At 32.4% G+C, this 18,984-nt stretch overlaps 2 long non-coding RNA genes across 2 annotated transcripts in view; both read right to left on the bottom strand.

Moving 5' to 3' along the window:
- Positions 1–18,984, bottom strand: part of LOC143049423 (uncharacterized) — a 127,048-nt gene that overhangs the window by 98,608 nt on the left and 9,456 nt on the right. The gene's annotated exons all lie outside the window — the stretch shown is intronic.
- On the bottom strand, positions 449–13,442 carry LOC143049420 (uncharacterized). The gene is made up of 4 exons (XR_012970230.1): positions 13,339–13,442; positions 9,326–9,379; positions 7,412–7,798; positions 449–689 (listed from the first exon to the last, which is right to left on the bottom strand). It is a non-coding gene; the product is annotated as an uncharacterized LOC143049420 (long non-coding RNA).

The raw sequence follows: 18,984 nt of genomic DNA, 5'->3' as shown, positions 1-18,984 counted from the left end.
TCCGTCTCGCATGAAGTTGAAGTCCAATCAACTTGAAACCTACTATACATGTTCCCTATGATATGGTCTTTCTAATTTTAATGCCAAATTAGAGTTTTGACCCCAATTTCATGGTCCACTAAACATAGATAATGATAGTGCGAGTGGGGCATCTGTGTACTATGGACACATTCTTGTTTTAGGCTTAAAATTCTATTAATATTAGCAATATTTCTTTGCACCTTTCCAAAAGTGATGCGAAGTTTATAAAATATACGGAGGAGTAATGTTAACTTCTTTTTCGAAAAATATTCTAAGTTAACGACAATAACTATAGATAAAAGTAGAAAGCATGTACATCTTTTGGTTATGTACGTGTAACGCTATATTTCTGTCTTTTAAAAGAATCTTTTATTCATATTTCGACTAATCAGTTAATGACTGAGCTGAGTACTATATTTACCTACTTTGAGTGTCAACACAATGCTTCTGTGAGTAAGTTGAACTACGTCGAATGAAAACTGTTGATGTCCTGTTGTAAACAAAACAATAATTGTTGTCATGCTCATAATGAACAGCTACACAAGCTTTAGTTTGCAGACAATATTGTTTACACTCATCAACAGAGGTAAGGTATGCAGTTATCCAATCAGCATCTGATCCTGATTTTCCTTTTTGATCATTCATTTTGCAAGTATATATTGCTTGATCTGCAAGAAATGATTGTATACATTGACAGCCTAAAACATACACTTGCAACATTTTGACCAATTGCTGTGCATTGTAGGCGCTGGCTTAGTAACCAGAAATAATAACCAACGAGGCTCCGAGGTTCCAAGCGACCAAAAACAAGGCGAAAACTAAAAACTTTAATAATGAATAGAACTAATATTTCAACTGTTGTATTATTTCTGAATGTATTACTCATTTTGTTGTTTATGTCTAGTATTAAGTTAGTAGCATGGAACGTCGGGGGTATCAAGTCCTCTCCTGTTTGTCTTAGTAAATTGTTAAAGAACAGTGATTGTGATATATGTGTTATATCTGAACATATATTGAAAGAAAGGTCTTTACATTATCTATCTCCTATAGTAAGAGAGTACAACTGTATAGGCAAAGCTGATGCATTACCCATAGGATATAATGCATATCATTGTGAGGGTGGTATTGCCATATTATACAAAACTTCACTTCAATTATTTGTAAATGAAATACGTGACATTAGCTCCAGTAAGAGTAGCTGGTATCGAACTAAAAAAACAGACTAATGGTTCGCTTTTTATCTTTGGTGCTTACTTACCATCTGATGACTCTATTGAAAATTATAAGAGTTAAATGAACATATTAGATAATTAATATTCATACCATAGTGTTGAAGGTAATTGTATAATTGCAGGTGATTTAAATTTTAGTTGCTTAGATTAAGATAGACCTATTTCAAAAAGTAATAAATCAAAAGAGTTATCAAAATTTGAATCTTGGCATCAATTGCTGTATACAAATTAAAGGGCTAAATTATTCGTATATAACCAAACAAACAATGTCAGATTATATCTTGTGTAATGAAAGTATATATAGAAAACTAAGGTACTATGAAACCATTCATGAAGGGGGGATAATTAGCACGTCTGATCATTTGCCAGTGGTGATTGAGTTTGTGACGGACTCGTATCGTGTAATAAACTCCAGCGACAAATTACCTGCTTGGCATAAGGTAACTGATGCACAGATCAATGAATACCAAAAGCTGCTGACTGACCCCCTCGAGATATTAATTGATAAAATGAACTCTTATTCTCTTGCTGATATTGACACTATCTATGACGACTTCGTAAATATATTGCATAATGCTGTGCACATCGCAATTCGGAAATGCGGATTCATTCCACACACCAAACTGTATACGCAAAAGTGTTATGATGATCTAAATGAACTGCAGATTGTGATGGACGGTTGTTTTGGAAACACATAAAACGTTTATAAAGGTTGCTCTTCTAAAATATATCCAGAGATTGTTTATGAAAATAAAGTATACAGTTCTCGGGAGTATGTAGCAAACTGTTTCTTTGAGTAATTTCATGAGCTGTACCATCCAAAAGACAATGATAATGTTGACAATGAATATAAATGTTCTTTTGAGAGCGTATACAAAGATATCATTTAAACCTGTGGTGTTGAAGGTGAATACTTACCTGGTGGATTGTCATGACAAAGTACAAAATGAGAATTTACGTCACGGAGGTATCCCTGTTGTGAAGTGTGTAACGGACTTATGTAATCTCATTGTCAAACTCAGACGTATACCAAAAAACTGGAAACTAGGCTTCCTTGTTCCTATCTTCAAAGGTGTAAATAAGGGCAAAATTCCACCCGATAATTATAGACCAGTTAGTTTACTGTCCTGTGTTTTGAAAGTATTATAAAAGCTCGGTTAATTGACCTCGTCTTGCAAGAACATGCTGAATCTCCAACAGCACAGATTTCAAAAGTAACTTAGTTGCTTAACTGTGTCTAAACATCAGCCCAACAATGTTAGATCTGTAAATTTGCTTTCGCACACTTTTTGTTCTTCCCTCGCCGGGATTCGAACTCATGCTACTGAGATATCGTGACACCAAATCGCCATGCACTGTATCCGAAACACTAAACCACTCAGCCACCTAGGCTTCACAATAATTAAGCTTTCGGTGGCCGGGTGTTACCTTTCCTTGTCAGTTTTAACCTAACGTCTTAATACAGTACATGATATATAAGGCATTAAGATGGAATTGTTACAGATCAGCTGAATTATTTATTGTAAAGGATCCCACAAATAAATGCAGATACAGTCACAGAAATAATTATATTGATAAGTACGTCTGACCTTTATAACAGATTTATCCATCGGATCACCAGCAGTGATGGTGATACAAGCCTGACAATACATTCTATATATAATTCGTATAAACATCAGCCCAACAATTTAGTTCTGTAAATTTGCTTTCGCAATTTTTTGTGATCTTCCCTTGCCGGGATTCGAACTCATGCTACTAAGATATCCTGACACCAAATCACCTTACACTGTATCCGACACGCTAGACCACTCGGCTACCTAGGCTTCACAATAATAACGCTTACGGTGGCCGGGTGTTTCGTTTCTTATATGTGACTAGCCATGAGATTTTCAGGCTTATGGAGGTATCAGGACCAAAATGAGTTTTTTGCATTTTTATGAAGTATACATAGATACAAAACACACAGAAAGTGTTTTTGGTCGAATTATTAAAATTAATAGAATTATGGTCATTTTTGTGAAACGCGATTTTTTTGTAAAAATAGTATCACTTAGCAATATTTCTAAGGTTTATCTTATTTAGTTCTCCTTGCAAGTTGACATATATTGTTGTGTGGTTTTTTTTTTTGTTTCTAGTCTTTCAAATTATCAAAATGTAACTTAAGTGAACTTAATTTATTGATAAGTGAATTTGAGTTTAATTTAGCAACCATTCGGTTTCCATAGCAACCATGGATCTACTTTTAAAAAAAAATCACTCAAAACTTTAGAACTTAAAATGTGTATGTCACTCAAAATATGTGTGTTCATATATGCACATGTTTTGAATCAGTAATTAGTATTAATTTAAAAATAAAACATGATAACTGTACTTTAATTTGTTTATATTAGTAAAAATTTTATTTAGATTTCAGTGGACACAACAATTTTCCATTTCTACTTGTCTCGTGTCCAGTTTTTTTTTTACAGTAACCACATTTTCTTGTATTATGTCTGTCCTCAATAACTGTAATTTCCGGCTTTGGTATAGTGGGTTTGGGGCACGTAATGTCTTTGCTGCCATAACAGAGTGGCCTAATCTCTTGATACAAGTACCACTGACGCATTGCGTCTAACCCCTTTTTTGGCAATTCCGTTGGTTCAGATAATGGGTTAATTACAACTCTATTTTTTAACAACCGAAACTGTTTTTCATCATTGTCACAATACTCCCTAACAAAAACTACTCCTGGTGATTCCTTCATCATCCGAAAGTGATGATATGTTGTTAGTGCTGGCAACTGTTTAAAAAATTGCTTTAAATATTATTTCCAGTCGAAAAATTTAACAGGGCAATCTTCATCATCAACAATATTATTAAAAAGATTGAATTGATAACAACGTTCAAACTTCTGACTGTGTTGGGGAAAAAAAGCAATTTTAATCGTGTGAATGTAATACAAATGTCGTTGTAGAGTGGTCTAAATACAGCACAACATCATTTTTCAAAAGACCAAAAGAAATTAAAAGTATATTTTAACAAACGCATTTGACTAACAGGTCGAACAACTAATGTTTTTAAACCATGCTGACTGCCATTGAGGATCACAAGATGTAACGAAGTGGAGCTTTATATTAATGTTATACCAAATAAAAAACAATAAACTTGCGGCAAAGATGGTAAACCACACACACGAGGTGCTAAAATTTGTACACCATATATAACGTGAATTAAAACTATTCATACCGGAAATGTTGGATTTATAAGTAATATATATATAAATATATATATATAAAGTGCCTAGAAAATCAACCTAATGATGTTAGAGTAGATTTGATTCGTAACTTCCTCCCCGGCGCCGGGGCTGGAACCTGTATTTTATTTTTATATGATCAATGGCTTTTATATTTCTTTCGAAACAGGCTTACGGTTTCAAATGCTTTTTTGAATTCGTTCCCAATCTCATAGCATCACAACTTCACACGAGTACTGAGCGGTTTTTAAGATATATTTCGTATTTGTTATCCAAGTTATAAAAGAGGGACGAAAGATACCAAAGGGACAGTCAAACTCATAAATCTAAAACAAACTGACAACTCCATGGCTAAAAATGAAAAAGACAAACAGAAAAACAATAGTACACACGACACAACATAGAAAACTAAAGAATAAACAACACGAACCATACCAAAAACTAGGGGTGATCTCAGGTGCTCCGGAAGGGTAAGCAGATCCTGCTCCACATGTGGCACCCGTCGTTATAAATTATATATCAGACATGCATCATTTTAACATTTGCACAGTTTATCTTTTGCCTAACGTTGAGATTTTGATAAATAAGAAAATGCGATCATTATAAACCAACATGTTCAGAGAACAAAACAACATTTTTCAAAACGATATATATATAAATTTAAGGATCGAGTTTTGTTTATGTTATGATATTCAAGATTATGGATTAAAATCAATAGACCAAAACTTATCTGTATTACTGAGCTTTTTTACAAATACAATCAGTATTGTTAAAGTTATTCACACTGACGAAATATTTGTCAGCACGATTAAATAACAACATCGTCGTATAATACCATCTTATATTAGTACCGTTATGCAAATTGTTAGACATATATATATATATATATATATTTCAGCTACGTACTCTTGAACCTAATGGACTTAATGAGAGGGATGAAAAACAGTTCTAACCAAAACCTAGATTGAATGTTGATTGTTGCTATTTTTAGACAATATATATATATATATATAGTGTCTAAAAATAGCAATAATCAACATTCAATCTATCTAGGTGGGGATCAGGTTGTAAATAAACTGATGCAGTTACTAAATTGCATTATATAAGTGTCTAAAAATGTAACTTTAACACACTAATGAGTGTTATAAAATTAGTTGTTATATTTTATATTTTATTCACGCATTATTTCGCTAAACAAATTAGCTTCATCGGGCGTGTGCATCTATCTAGTTGAAATCGGATGCATGTAATGTATGTATGTACTGGTAAATGCCTCCGATATCCGAAGAACCCCTCGAAAACTGCGAGGGTACAGTGGCATCCATGTACACTCCCTAACGGGATTAATGGAGATGTGTCACTAACGTATGTTTATACGACAATTATTTTTACAAGCACAATCAATCCCCACCCAACACAAAGGGAGTGCTAGGACACCGGGCAGTCTGTTATTATGGTGGAGGAAGCCGAAGTACTCGGAGAGAACCACCGGGCCACTTTGTGGAAACAGACAAACCAGAGAGATATCAGAAGATTGATCTCCAGGTCAAAGTAAGGGACAACTTTGACCAACTGAGGCCCCCAAAGTACCCATTCTAGTTTAAATTCCGGTCTGGGTACCAGAGATGTGTGTGAGAGAGTGAAAATTACCCTTCTGATGTGCTGATATTTTTAGCACCCCGAGTGAGAATCGAACTCGGGACCTTCAGCACTGTAGCCATCGGTCTTAACAACTAGACCACGAACTCGCATGACAAAAAATATCTTTGTAGCTTGACCTACACTAAATTTGTGTAAAAGTTTAACATATTTATCGATGGTCTATATAAAACATATTTTTGCCGTTTATCGTACATAACAATTCTTAAATCTAAACAAATAGTTGTTTTAGTTAAATAGAATGAAATTCAGGATTTATTCCTTTGGTTTTGGTTAGAACTGTTTTCATCCCTCTCATTAAGTCCATCAGATTCAAGAGTACGTAGCTGATATATATATATATATATATATATATATATATAAGTGTCTAAGAATGTAACTTTAACACACTAATGAGTGTTATAAAATTAGTTGTTATATTTTATATATTATTCACGCAATATTTCGCTAAACAAATTAGCTTCATCGGGCGTGTGCATCTATCTAGGTGAAATCGGATGCATGACAAAAAATGTCTTACAATTTGCATAACGGTACTAATATAAGATGGTATTATACGACGATGTTGTTATTTAATCGTGCTGACAAATATTTCGTCAGTGTGAATAACTTTAACAATACTGATTGTATTTGTAAAAAAGCTCAGTAACACAGATAGGTTTTGGTCTATTGATTTTAATCCATAATCTTGAATATCATAACATAAACAAAACTCGATCCTTAAATTTATACATATATCGTTTTGAAAAATGTTGTTTTGTTCTCTGAACATGTTGGTTTATAATGATCGCATTTTCTTATTTATCCAAATCTCAACGTTAGGCAAAAGATAAACTGTGCAAATGTTAAAATGATGCATGTCTGATAATTTATTACTTGGATACCTAGCTAACAAATACGAAATATGTCTTAAAAACCGCTCAGTTCTCGTATGAAGTTGTGATGCTATGAGATTGGGAACAAATTCAACAAAGCATTTGACACCGTAAGCCTGTTTCGAAAGAAATATAAAAGCCATTGGTCATATCTGTTTATTAAACAAACGGAAATGAATGGTTTTTACATCTCCTTCTTTGGGTGAAATTTGAAGTGATATCCTCTATTGGTATGTCGCTAAGGCGTAAAAATGATAAGTTTTACTAAAAAGATGACAAGAAGTGAAAAACTGTTCATGCCGGTCAAGAAGGGAATACATTTGAATTTGAGTATGCATGTATTACAAGAAAAAGTGGGTCTCAAATTGATATACTCATTATCAAAAGCTTACCCCTATATATCTGCATACAGTATCCTCTGGTGAAGTTTCCTGGTATTATCCTTGATTTCAAAATAAGCTCATTCCCTCCCAAAGTAATCGACCGCCTACTTGTCCCAGAGGTACATTCAATCGACTGAAGTGATCCAGTTATATCCGATGTATCTACATATTCAACATCGACTGCAAGTCCGCAGTTCTGTCTGACTGGGGCCGTGTTACTTTGTTCTTCATATTTAGCCATATATATAGTATAGTTATTAGTGTCAGTATTTTGTAGACTAACATGACATACACAGTTGTTTTGTTGTTTCGTTATACGTAATAATACGCTGTCAACTGATATACCTCCGTCGATGCTAATTTCTACTGCGGAATCGTTTGTACACATTTCTGAAACTAAGGAAAAAATCTACATGTTCTTATATATTCAAATAAAGATCATAATGATATACTTTTTTTAATAGAAAACTATACATAACTATTAACGATTTATACCTCACATCCCACTTTGTTTATATATAATTTTTTTATTAAGTGGTGCTGCTAAATGCACGAATTTGCAATTCTCTATACACAATAGTTTTAAGAAGACAGTAGAAAATAAATTAATTTTATATTTGTCAATCAAAACAGTTTGGATGTATTAAGTTCGATTTTTAAAACATGCAAATAGAAGTGTACAGTTTTGATAAACTTTTATGGGTGTTCATTATCCTATACAACACAATACCGTCCACTTAGTTCTTTTTCAGAAACAATTAATTTAAGATATATTAAAAGGTATGTGCCTGTATAATACAACAGCAACAAACATTTTTTTCTTACTCGACTTCTCATAATAAAAGTTATTGAGATGCAAAATTTAATAACAAGATAATCTCGTTTGTGCAATGTTAATTTGTTATTTGATTAACAGGATTTGAACTATACAAAAATGCCATACAAGCTAGCTGATAAACGTGGTTTGACACACCATTTTCTTCGGAAAGTATCTGCACCAAGTGAGAAATAGGAAGGTCCTTATTTTTCTTTTGGTTTATACAATTCTTCATTCGACTTTTGATAGACTTCCAATTTTGAATTCACCTTGAATTTGTATTTTTTTTTGTTATCGACTTTTCTCCAATGTTTATTCTGTCGGCAATGCTATCATAAAGGCGGTTCATGCAATATGTTATTCAATGCTTATACCCGTATTATCACTTTGACTTTCGATTTATTTTACATTCTTAACAATAAAATAATCTTTAACTTATTTCAATAATTGAAGGAGGGTGATCACACAATTCATTCCCATTAACAGGTTTATGTTTTGTTCTCTGACGGTTACATAACTAGTTCTTGTGAAGACTCTTTTTTGTTTTGTTTATTCTTATTCTTATTTGATATTGATTTTAGAATGGTGATGTGCTTAAAAAATTATATTTCAGGTACTTTAAAATGTGTCACAAAAATTTACTGAGTCTGTAGCATTACATGATTTGAACTGAGTTGAACTAATTATTTTTTTCAACGCAGAGGATTAACTGCACCATTGAGAGAAATAACACTTTTTCGTATGTCTGAAGTGCTTCTCTCAATATATGCAATATGTCGTTATGAAGATGAACATAAAGTTATCAAAGGTACCAGGATTATAATTTAGTACGCCAGACGCGCGTTTCGTCTACATAAGACTCATCAGTGACGCTCATATCAAATATTTATAAAGCCAAACTAGTACAAAGTTGAAGAGTTGATGTCGCACATGTTATCAATTGACGATTTGTCCGCACCAATCTTGAAATGTTGGCTTAAACTTTCCTATTGTTTAAGTTTGATGCAATAATTTGTTTATTCTATTATTTATTTACCTTGTTTCTGTTAAATTTTTGTTTAATGAACAACTAAAGAAGTACAATTACAGTACAATTTATAATATACCTATATGGTTCAATTTACTTGGACAAGGGTCTATAGGATCTGCTGCATGCATAACTGTAATACAAAACAGTATAAAATATAAATAAATTATAATTGTTTTTTCAATGGAAGGCATCAATCTAATTAGATCTGCGACATTCATATTTCTATATCGTTTTGTCAGAATGGTTATTGCATTAAGATTTTTCTCCGTTTTGCATAATACATACGCAAACAGCGTGCAGTCATATCAAACACAGGATGTTGACAACTGATTTCCATTGGTAAAGTCGAGCATTCAATTTTGACGTTTTATCGTATAGACATCGGCTTCATCATTTACGAAAATTTTCAGTTAAAACATATAAGTTTAAGTGCACACGTCTTTAGGAACATGATGACTATTTCATGTGGCGAAGGATCTGCTTACCCTTCCGGTGTATCCAAGATCACCCCAGTTTGTGGTATGGTTCGTCTTGTTTGGTCATTATTTTATTATGTGTGTTTTGTGTTATTGTTTGTCTGTATGTCTTTTTCTGTTTTTGCTATGGCAATGTCGGTTTCATTTTTCGAATAAGAGTTTAACTGTCCCTCTGGTATCTTTCACCCCTCTTTTATATTTCTGTACTGTATTTACTTTGATAAATGTTTTGTGTATCTATCTTGCTTCTGTATTATTGAAATATGGAGGTATTCGGCTATGGATCAATATTCTATAAATCAAATCAGTACCTCTACATATTTGAATTTAAGAAAATGTCCGGTTATGATTTTCAGGTTTTTCGAAACCAAGAAACAGCATGTGATGTTTTCTCGTGCATTATTGTGCGAATATTGCGGGATTTTTCAAATCATTTCTGTAATTGTCCTGGTTGTTTCTGCTTGGTTTCAAGTGGTAGGAATTTTATACATTTTAGATTGTGATTATGTTGATCTAAATGTTGACATATCAAAGTTGTTAATGTTTTATGTCTTTTCCACATATTGAATACCACACGTAAAGACTGGGTTAAAGTTGCCAGATGTAAAAGGTTTTGGGGTTTTGTGTAATGTCAAAGCAGAGAAAAAGCTCTTCCTTTCACTGTTGTGAGAAGTTAATATTTATGTGTTTTATGTATTTATATAAGGAAGATGTGGTGTGAGTGCAAACTCTCCATCCAAATAACAATTTATAAAAGTAAACCATTATAGGTCAATGTACCAAACGGGAAAACCAAAGGTCTAATCTATATAAAAAAAACGAGAAACGAGAAACACGTTTAAATTACATAAACAAACGACAACTACTATACATCAGATTCCTGACTTAGGACAGGTACAAACATTTGCAGCGGTATAACACGTTTTAATGGTACCAAACCTTCTCCTTTTTTCTGAAACAATAGCATAACATCACAACATAGAAAAACACACGATAAAATATCAATTGGCAGGCTTAACTCAATCAAGAAACGTAAATTAACACACTATGAACGAATAAATTTGATCTGCGATATCTGAATGCAAATACACAGTTAATAAAATATTAGGGACAAATATGTTTGATGTGTTTTATCATTTGATTTTGATATTTGATTAGGGACATTCCGTTTGAGTTTTCCTGGGAGTTCAGTATTTTTGTGATTTTACTTTTGTGATTAGATCAGTAATGTTCTGGTATTTGCACGTGGAATTTTGTGGATATCCACGTGCATTTAAGTTTTAAAATCTGGCTGCAGAGGCATTGTCTCCTTTGACACAATTGCATTCAGTGGTAATTGTAGTAGGATTCTTTTGATACGCTGAAGTAGAATTTATATTAGAATTCGACGTATAGTCAAGTGCGTGTATTCGTTATACAAATCTCCAAAATTGTTCCCTTTCGGCTTTGCAAGTTTTTTATGAAGTTTATTTCATTGAATTTTTCATGTGGTTTAGTATGTTTTAACACAAGTTGTGATATTGATGTATCTCTGTATGCCTAAAAATCTAATTTGAATAGTAATTTACTTCGTTTTAAAATTTTAAAAACTATATAAAAATTACACACCTTCTTGGAAAAAGTACGACGTTTCCTATGGTGAGTTCCCTTGTCACCATCTTACGGTGTTTATATATCTCAACTTGTACGATTCGCTCGTGTATGTAACAATGTTTTAGATTTTAACTAGAGAAATTTATGTATTACTGAAAAATTATTACACCATGGTTTTCGATATCACAAACTAGTCAAGACATTTACTAAATTTTATCATCGGTATAAGGACATCATTCGTACATATAGCTCAACATGCAGACTTCTCATACGTTCAGGTATTTTACATCCAATATTTTATGGAAATATTCTTTATAAAGCACAAAGGTGTCAGTATTCACCTCAAAAACTAACAAAACCTTTGAATAGACTTATTAAGAAGGGATATAGTTACGATACTGTTGTCAGGTCATTAAAGATTGCATATTTTGGCGTTAATATTGATTCACTTATAGGGTCTTTGCATCGGAACTAAACACATTTATTCAAAAACCAGTTGTTGGCATGACACGGGTTATGTTCTTCTCATATATGTTATGATGGTATGATACTAAACCCCTAACGGGAAGGATTGTGCCTGATGTTCATATGATGAAATCATAATCTTTCAGTCAATTTAATTGAAGTTTGGAGCTGGCATGTCAGTTAACTGCTAGTAGTCTGTTGTTATTTATGTATTATTGTCATTTTGTTTATTTTCTTTGGTTACATCTTCTGACATCAGACTCGGACTTCTCCTGAACTGAATTTTAATTTGCGTATTGTTATGCGTTTACTTTTCTACATTGGCTAGAGGTATAGGGGGAGGGTTGAGATCTCACAAACATGTTTAACCCCGCCGTATTTTTGCGCCTGTCCCAAGTCAGGAGCCTCTGGCCTTTGTTAGTCTTGTATTATTTTAATTTTAGTTTCTTGTGTACAATTTGGAAATTAGTATGGCGTTCATTATCACTGAACTAGTATATATTTGTTTAGGGGCCAGTTGAAGGACGCCTCCGGGTGCGGGAATTTCTCGCTACATTGAAGACCTGTTGGTGACCTTCTGCTGTTGTTTTTTTCTATGGTCGGGTTGTTGTCTCTTTGGCACATTCCCCATTTCCATTCTCAATTTTATAATTCTACAAATACATATACACAATTGTATGCATTAGTTTTTCATCTGAATAGCATATTATGGGAGTCAAATTAAGGAAAATATTAATGTGTCATACTGTCAAGGGGGACCGATTTAATAGAAATATGGTCACATTGTCTTCTTCCGACAGGCAGTAAAACGCTTGTCAATGTGGGACGTCCGTTTGACTCTGTGGGATGTATCAGGTTTACAGCCACGTTCGGTCAGAATGGGGACGTTAAATCTGATGCCTAGTGTTTTAAAAGAGAATGCCATGCTCCTTGCACCTTACGAACCCTTACACAGGACAAATTGCAACATATGTTTTTCATATGTTTTCAAAACATATGAAAAACATATGAAAATCATTTGTTGCAATTTTTCCTATGTACAAGAACTCTTTGAGGGGCCGTATGTGGCCTGTTTGCAAGGCAAAATTTCTGGCCTTATCCAATATACCCTAATTTTCCAGTGGCAGTCAAAATGTCCTCGACAATCATAAAGAATGGCCTCTATTACAAGACCTACCTATTGTGTTCATTGCTAACTTTTCTCGTCCTGAACATGCATGAAATATTTGTCACTGGGTGTTAAGCAACCAACAATCAATCAATCAATCACAGATCATTGTCAATAAAATATTTTATTGAAATTTTATGAGACTTTCATGGAAGTGAGAGGTTTAACAAGCTATCAAACAAGGTTTAATCGACCTTTTTGAACATAAGAAAGTGCCTGTACCAAGTCAGGGGTATTACAGTTGTTATCCATTCTTTTGATGTGTTTGTGTTTTCCGATTTGTCATTTGTTTGGGGTCTTTCCGTTTTTGACTTTTGATGGTTTTGTTTTCTGATTGTTTTGCATTGCCTATCAAACTAAGAAAAGTTTTGATAAATATCATCTTACCTTTAAGAATAGCAAATGATAGAATTATTACCGATGTCATAACATCTATCTTAAAAGTCATTGTTAATTATATCTAAGTTGTTCCATACAGTTGAGGAAGTAATCACCAGTAAACGTATGTGTAAACACTTTACAGTCGAGTGATTTTTCTACCACACATAATATATTTGTACGAAACGTGAATATAAATACACAAGACTTTTAATTTATAGTATATCATTTTATGAGCAATATATTCCTATTTGTTGAAACAATTAAATGGCAATGGCGACTATCAATTATCCTGAATCAAATTCTCTACTATCTCTAAGGAATGTTAATAAATATATCGTTGTAAAACCCTCAAATATTTATATATAGACTTTGTCTTTTTCCTGATACTAACACTTTTAAAATGTTATGCGTTCGAAAAAAATTTTCTGGATTTTTTGTAAGTGGGCGTTCATGAATTAGGAGTTGGAACTAAACGATTAAGTGACATACATGTGTGAAGTTGCATTCAACAATGTTTTACACAGAATCAATCTAAAACATATAAAACTGATACAAAGATATTTAGAAAATTATAACAAATGAAGTTAATTTAATCATGTGTCATAACTAAGGAAGTAACCTTTCAAGGATTTCTGGGAATCGAAACGAATGCTAACTTAAAGACATATCATTTACATCGATCTTGTTATAAAAATGCTCCTTATTCGTCATTCAATCAATTCAATTTGTGTAAATCACTGAGTGATTGATAGTTAGTCGACAAAATAAAAAGAACAATCAGGGACTCCGGGGTAGTGAAACTAGTGATTTAAGAAAGGCATGCTTCTCAAAGTCAGATTGAGATGACAATGAAAAAAGGGAGAACCAATGTCTCGAATGATTACACGAAAAAGATAGATAAGCTCGAACACCACAAAAGACAAAAGTGAACACAAAGTAGGTTCTTACTTGTACACATCCATCTATCTAAATTTTCTTTTATTATTACCATATTAGCATGGTATGTTTCTTTTGTAGGTTTATCGGAACTATCAAATTATCGATAGATCAATAAAAACTTTATATTTAACATGACTTTTTTCTTCATTTACCAATGATTATTTGAAACAAGAAAATGAATTCTCTTTAGGCACCCAAATAATGAAACATATTTCAGTGAATAGCACGGGCAGTACCAACGATGCATTAATTGACTGGTTAGAATCTAGCACAGCTGTAAGATTGTGTTTTTTTATATTTAAGTTTTAGTGACTCTTAATTCCTTTATGTTTGGTTTTTCACCAAATTTATTCAAGAGCTCCTGATATGTCTCATTGCAGATGAAATCATATTTGGCGAATTGAATTATAAAATTAGTTTTAATGACCATTGATTTTTTTCTGAAATGGTTAATGCTGCTTTTTATTTTGAAAAAAAGCACAGACTTGTTAAATTAGCCAGGTTATGACTAAATAAAATCATTAGACATTGAAACTTGGTTAAAATTTGGGTCATCAATGCTCTTCAACTTTGTCTCTATCAGTTAAACAGGTTCCACTATTATGGAAAATTGCACATGTTAAACCTATTTTTAAAGGGAAAGGTAGTCCACTATCTGTTACTTGTATTGTTTGTAAGATTATGGAAAATGTTTTATTTAAACATTTGTATAATTTTATGAGGAGTAATAACCTTTTGTCAAAGTTTCAATATGGATTCCAACCAGGTGATTCTTTTGTTAATCAGTTAATCGAAATATATCATAAAATTATTAGTAATATGGATAGTGGTAGGGATGTAAGGTTTGTATTTTGTGATGTATCTAGAGCTTTCGATAAAGTTTGGCATAAAGGACTTTTATTTAAACTTCAACAATCTGGCTTAAATGACCAGCTCTTATCTTGGATAGAAAGTTATCTTTCGGATCGTCAACAAAGGTAGTTCAGAAGGCTTTTCGTAAACTCTAAGAAGTATACATGCAGGTGTCCCCAAGGGATCAGTTTTGAAATCCTTTCTGTTTCTTATTTATATAAATGATATAGTAAATGACATTGCTAATGATATAATACTTTTTGCAGATGACACCTCTTTATTTGTCATAGTATATGATGAGCATGCTGTAGCGGCTGATTCTTTGACTGATGACTTGGATGTTATCTCAAATTGGGCAAAATCATGGGCTATTCAATTTAACTCTAAGAAAACTAAAAATATTGTATTTATTAGAATTAGGGAAAGGGAGCATCCACCTGTATTTTTTTTTATAAATGGCGAAGAGGTTGAGAAAACAAAAATTAGCTTCATGGCACACGCATATTGATATTATTTATAAATAAACAGCTGCGCCATGAGCGCATGATACGCCCGACGTCTTGTGTGGAAGTTTTATGCAATAATCATAAATAGTTTCTAAGAAAGTTTTAAGCAATAACCATATATTGTTTTTGAGACACGGCGGGACATGTGAAAACCCCAACCCTGTTTTTTTTTTACAAAAAACTAAATATCACTAAAATAAAATTTTGAATCAAAACCAAAAAGTATACAGATCTTTAGATTAATATAACAAAGAAGTGTGTAAAGTTTTAAGCAATAATCATGAATTATTTTTGAGATACAGCGCGACATGTAAAAAAAACCCTCCCCTGTTTAACAAAATACTCAATAACTTCAAAATAAAGTTTTGAATCATCACCAAAAAGTATACAGATCTTCAGATTAATATAACAAAGACATGTGTAAAGTTTTAAGCAATAATCATAAATCGTTTTTGAGATATGGTGCGACATGTAAAAAAACCCTACCCCTTTTTTACAAAATACGCAATAACTCAAAAATAAGATTTTGAATCATCACCAAAAAGTATACAGATATAAAGAATAATATAACTAAGAAGTGTTTAAAGTTTTAAGCCATAATCAAGAATCGTTTTTGAGATACGGTGCGACATGTGAAAAAAACACACCCCTGTTTTAGTTACAAAGTGCCGTAACTCGAAAAGTTTTAATCTTAGTTTCACCAAAAAGTATACAGATCATTTGACCATCATAAGAAACAACTATTTAAGTTTTATGAAATTTGGATAAGTCGTTCTCAAGTTACGGTGCGACATGTTTACGCCAGACGGACAGACGGACGGACAGACAGACGGACGGACGGACAGACAGACGGACGGACAGACAGACGGACAGACGGACAGACGGACGGACACCGGACATTTGTATACCATAATACGTCCCGTCAAAATTTTGACGGGCGTATAAAAAAGCATGCTGTAGTCTTTCTGTGCTTCGTCAAGTTAAACACTTATTAGATAGGAGTTCACTTATACGTATTTATTATACTTTTATTAGACCTATATTAGAATATGGTGATGTTATTTGGGGCAATTGCTCCCAGTATGAGACTGAGCTTCTTGAAAATATTCAGATAGAAGCTGCTAGAATTATTACAGAATTGCAACGTAATTCCTCCAGACAAAAACTTTATATTGAATTAGGTTTAGAAACTCTGGAGAATAGACGTAATAAATATAGGCTTATACTATTCTACAAAATATTAAATGGGATGACACCTGCATACTTATATGAGTTAGTCCAGCCATATTTTCCCAGACAAACTCCTAATACTTTGAGGAATGAAAATAACACTTTTCACCCGCCTCTTGCTAGAACTAGCTTATATTTTAATAGTTTCATTCCTTCCACTATAAGACTTTGGAATAGTCTTCCAAAAATCACCAAGTTTGGGTATATTTAAAATGGACTGGATAAGTTTTATAGGACTGATGCTATATTTAAACCTTTCAACTATGGGATAAGGAAACTTAAAATAAGTCATTGCCAACTCAGAAATAATGCTAGTAACCTTAAATCGCATTTGTTTAATCAGTTCTTATCCGAGAACACTTTTTGCACAAACTGTAACCATCCTGTTGAGGATAACCAACATTTCTTTTTTATTTGCACTAAGTTTAATGATGTAAGACAGATCCTACTTGATTTCATTTACTCCATTGTTGATAATATTGACATAATATTGAATTACTACTTTTTGGAAACAGATTATTTTCATATAATATGAATATTGCTATTTTTAAATCTGTTCAGAAATATATCAGTGACACTCACCGTTTTGTTTGAAACTAACTTAATAATTTTTGTTTCATCTAGTTTTATTTTTTATTTTTTTCTACACTCCAACATTAATTCATTTATTCCTCTAAGCAAGCTTAGTGTCTCTTTCAAGACATATATATATATATATTTCTAATGACTTATAAAGGATATTTGCATGTTTCAAGGTACTTTAAATAACTGATGATTAATTGCCTATATATTTAAATATACTTTGCATTTAGTAAGTAACACTGTTAACATATATTTGCTCGTGTGTGCTCACAAATAGCATGCATGTTCCGCTATATTGCATTATTTTAAATACAGTTGTTGTTATTGAATTATACCTTGTACATGTATTATGGAGAGAGCTTTTAAAGGCTGTGCCTGTTGCTCAATACTTTTCATATCTTAATGAATAAAATATGTTTAAAATCAAATCTTCAACTTTGTACTTGTTTGACTTTATAACTATTGTGATCTGTGCGTCACTGATGAGTCTTATATAGACGAAACGCGCGTCTGACGTATTAAATTATAATCCTGCTACCTTTAACAACTTTTTCCGCCTGTTTCAGCATTTATTTATGTCAGCAGATGCTCTCAAAACTAAACTCATACCAAATGACAATTCAAAACAGCATATATATTTACTGTGTGCAGATATACTTGGTATACTTCAACAAAATAATGAACACATTAAAGGAATAACGATAGATGACTCAGAGTATCTTATTATAAAATACGCAGATGATACTTCTCTTATGTTTGATAGATTACAAGAATCTTTGGATACATCTCTCCCTTTTCTATATAAATATGCAGTTCGAGCAGGTCTAAATATAATTTTAGACAAGACCAAGGTGTTTGGATTGGGAAGAAAACATTTAGTAAATAAACTATGTGTGTTACGAAAGGATCGGAGTAGGTCTCTTGCAGATTTTTGACTTCTTGGTATTAATTTCTCCGTGGATCTATATGAAATTAAAAATTTTAAATTTGAACCGAGGATAAAAAAATCGAAAATACTATAAAACGTTGGACAAACCAAACCAAAAATAACAGTGATAAAAACACTTATTATATCAAAATTAAACCAGTTATTCCTATCCGTGCCTAGTCTAAATGGTAAAAAGCTTATACATCTTACTGACACAATATTATCCTTTATATGGGATAACAAAACAGATTAAATAAAAAGAGACACTTTATTCAAACCACACTGTTTGAGTGAGGTAAAATAGCTAAATACTAAAGAAAACTCCATAACAGAATTTATAGAAAAAAGTTAATAACTTGTGAAACTATCACTCTTTTCAGAAAATTTGATGTTTTTGGAAATGCAATTTTTAGGTCAATATCCAAGGTGAAAAATAGATTTGAAAGAAGTATTTGATGCTTGAATTAATATTCCAAATAAACGAAATAACTCAATCTATCACATGCAATATATCGTATATGAAGGAAAAATATTGGTTATCAATCAGTTTCAAATAAATATTGAACTAAAACGGTTTTAGTTCAAATATAATCTTACATCAATCCTAATTCTATT

This window comes from Mytilus galloprovincialis, chromosome 10, assembly GCF_965363235.1.
Source record: "Mytilus galloprovincialis chromosome 10, xbMytGall1.hap1.1, whole genome shotgun sequence".
In the NCBI taxonomy this organism is placed as follows: domain Eukaryota; kingdom Metazoa; phylum Mollusca; class Bivalvia; order Mytilida; family Mytilidae; genus Mytilus; species Mytilus galloprovincialis.
The sequence above is the reverse complement of the archived record's forward strand: the minus strand, read 5'-3'. Positions and strand labels throughout refer to the sequence as shown.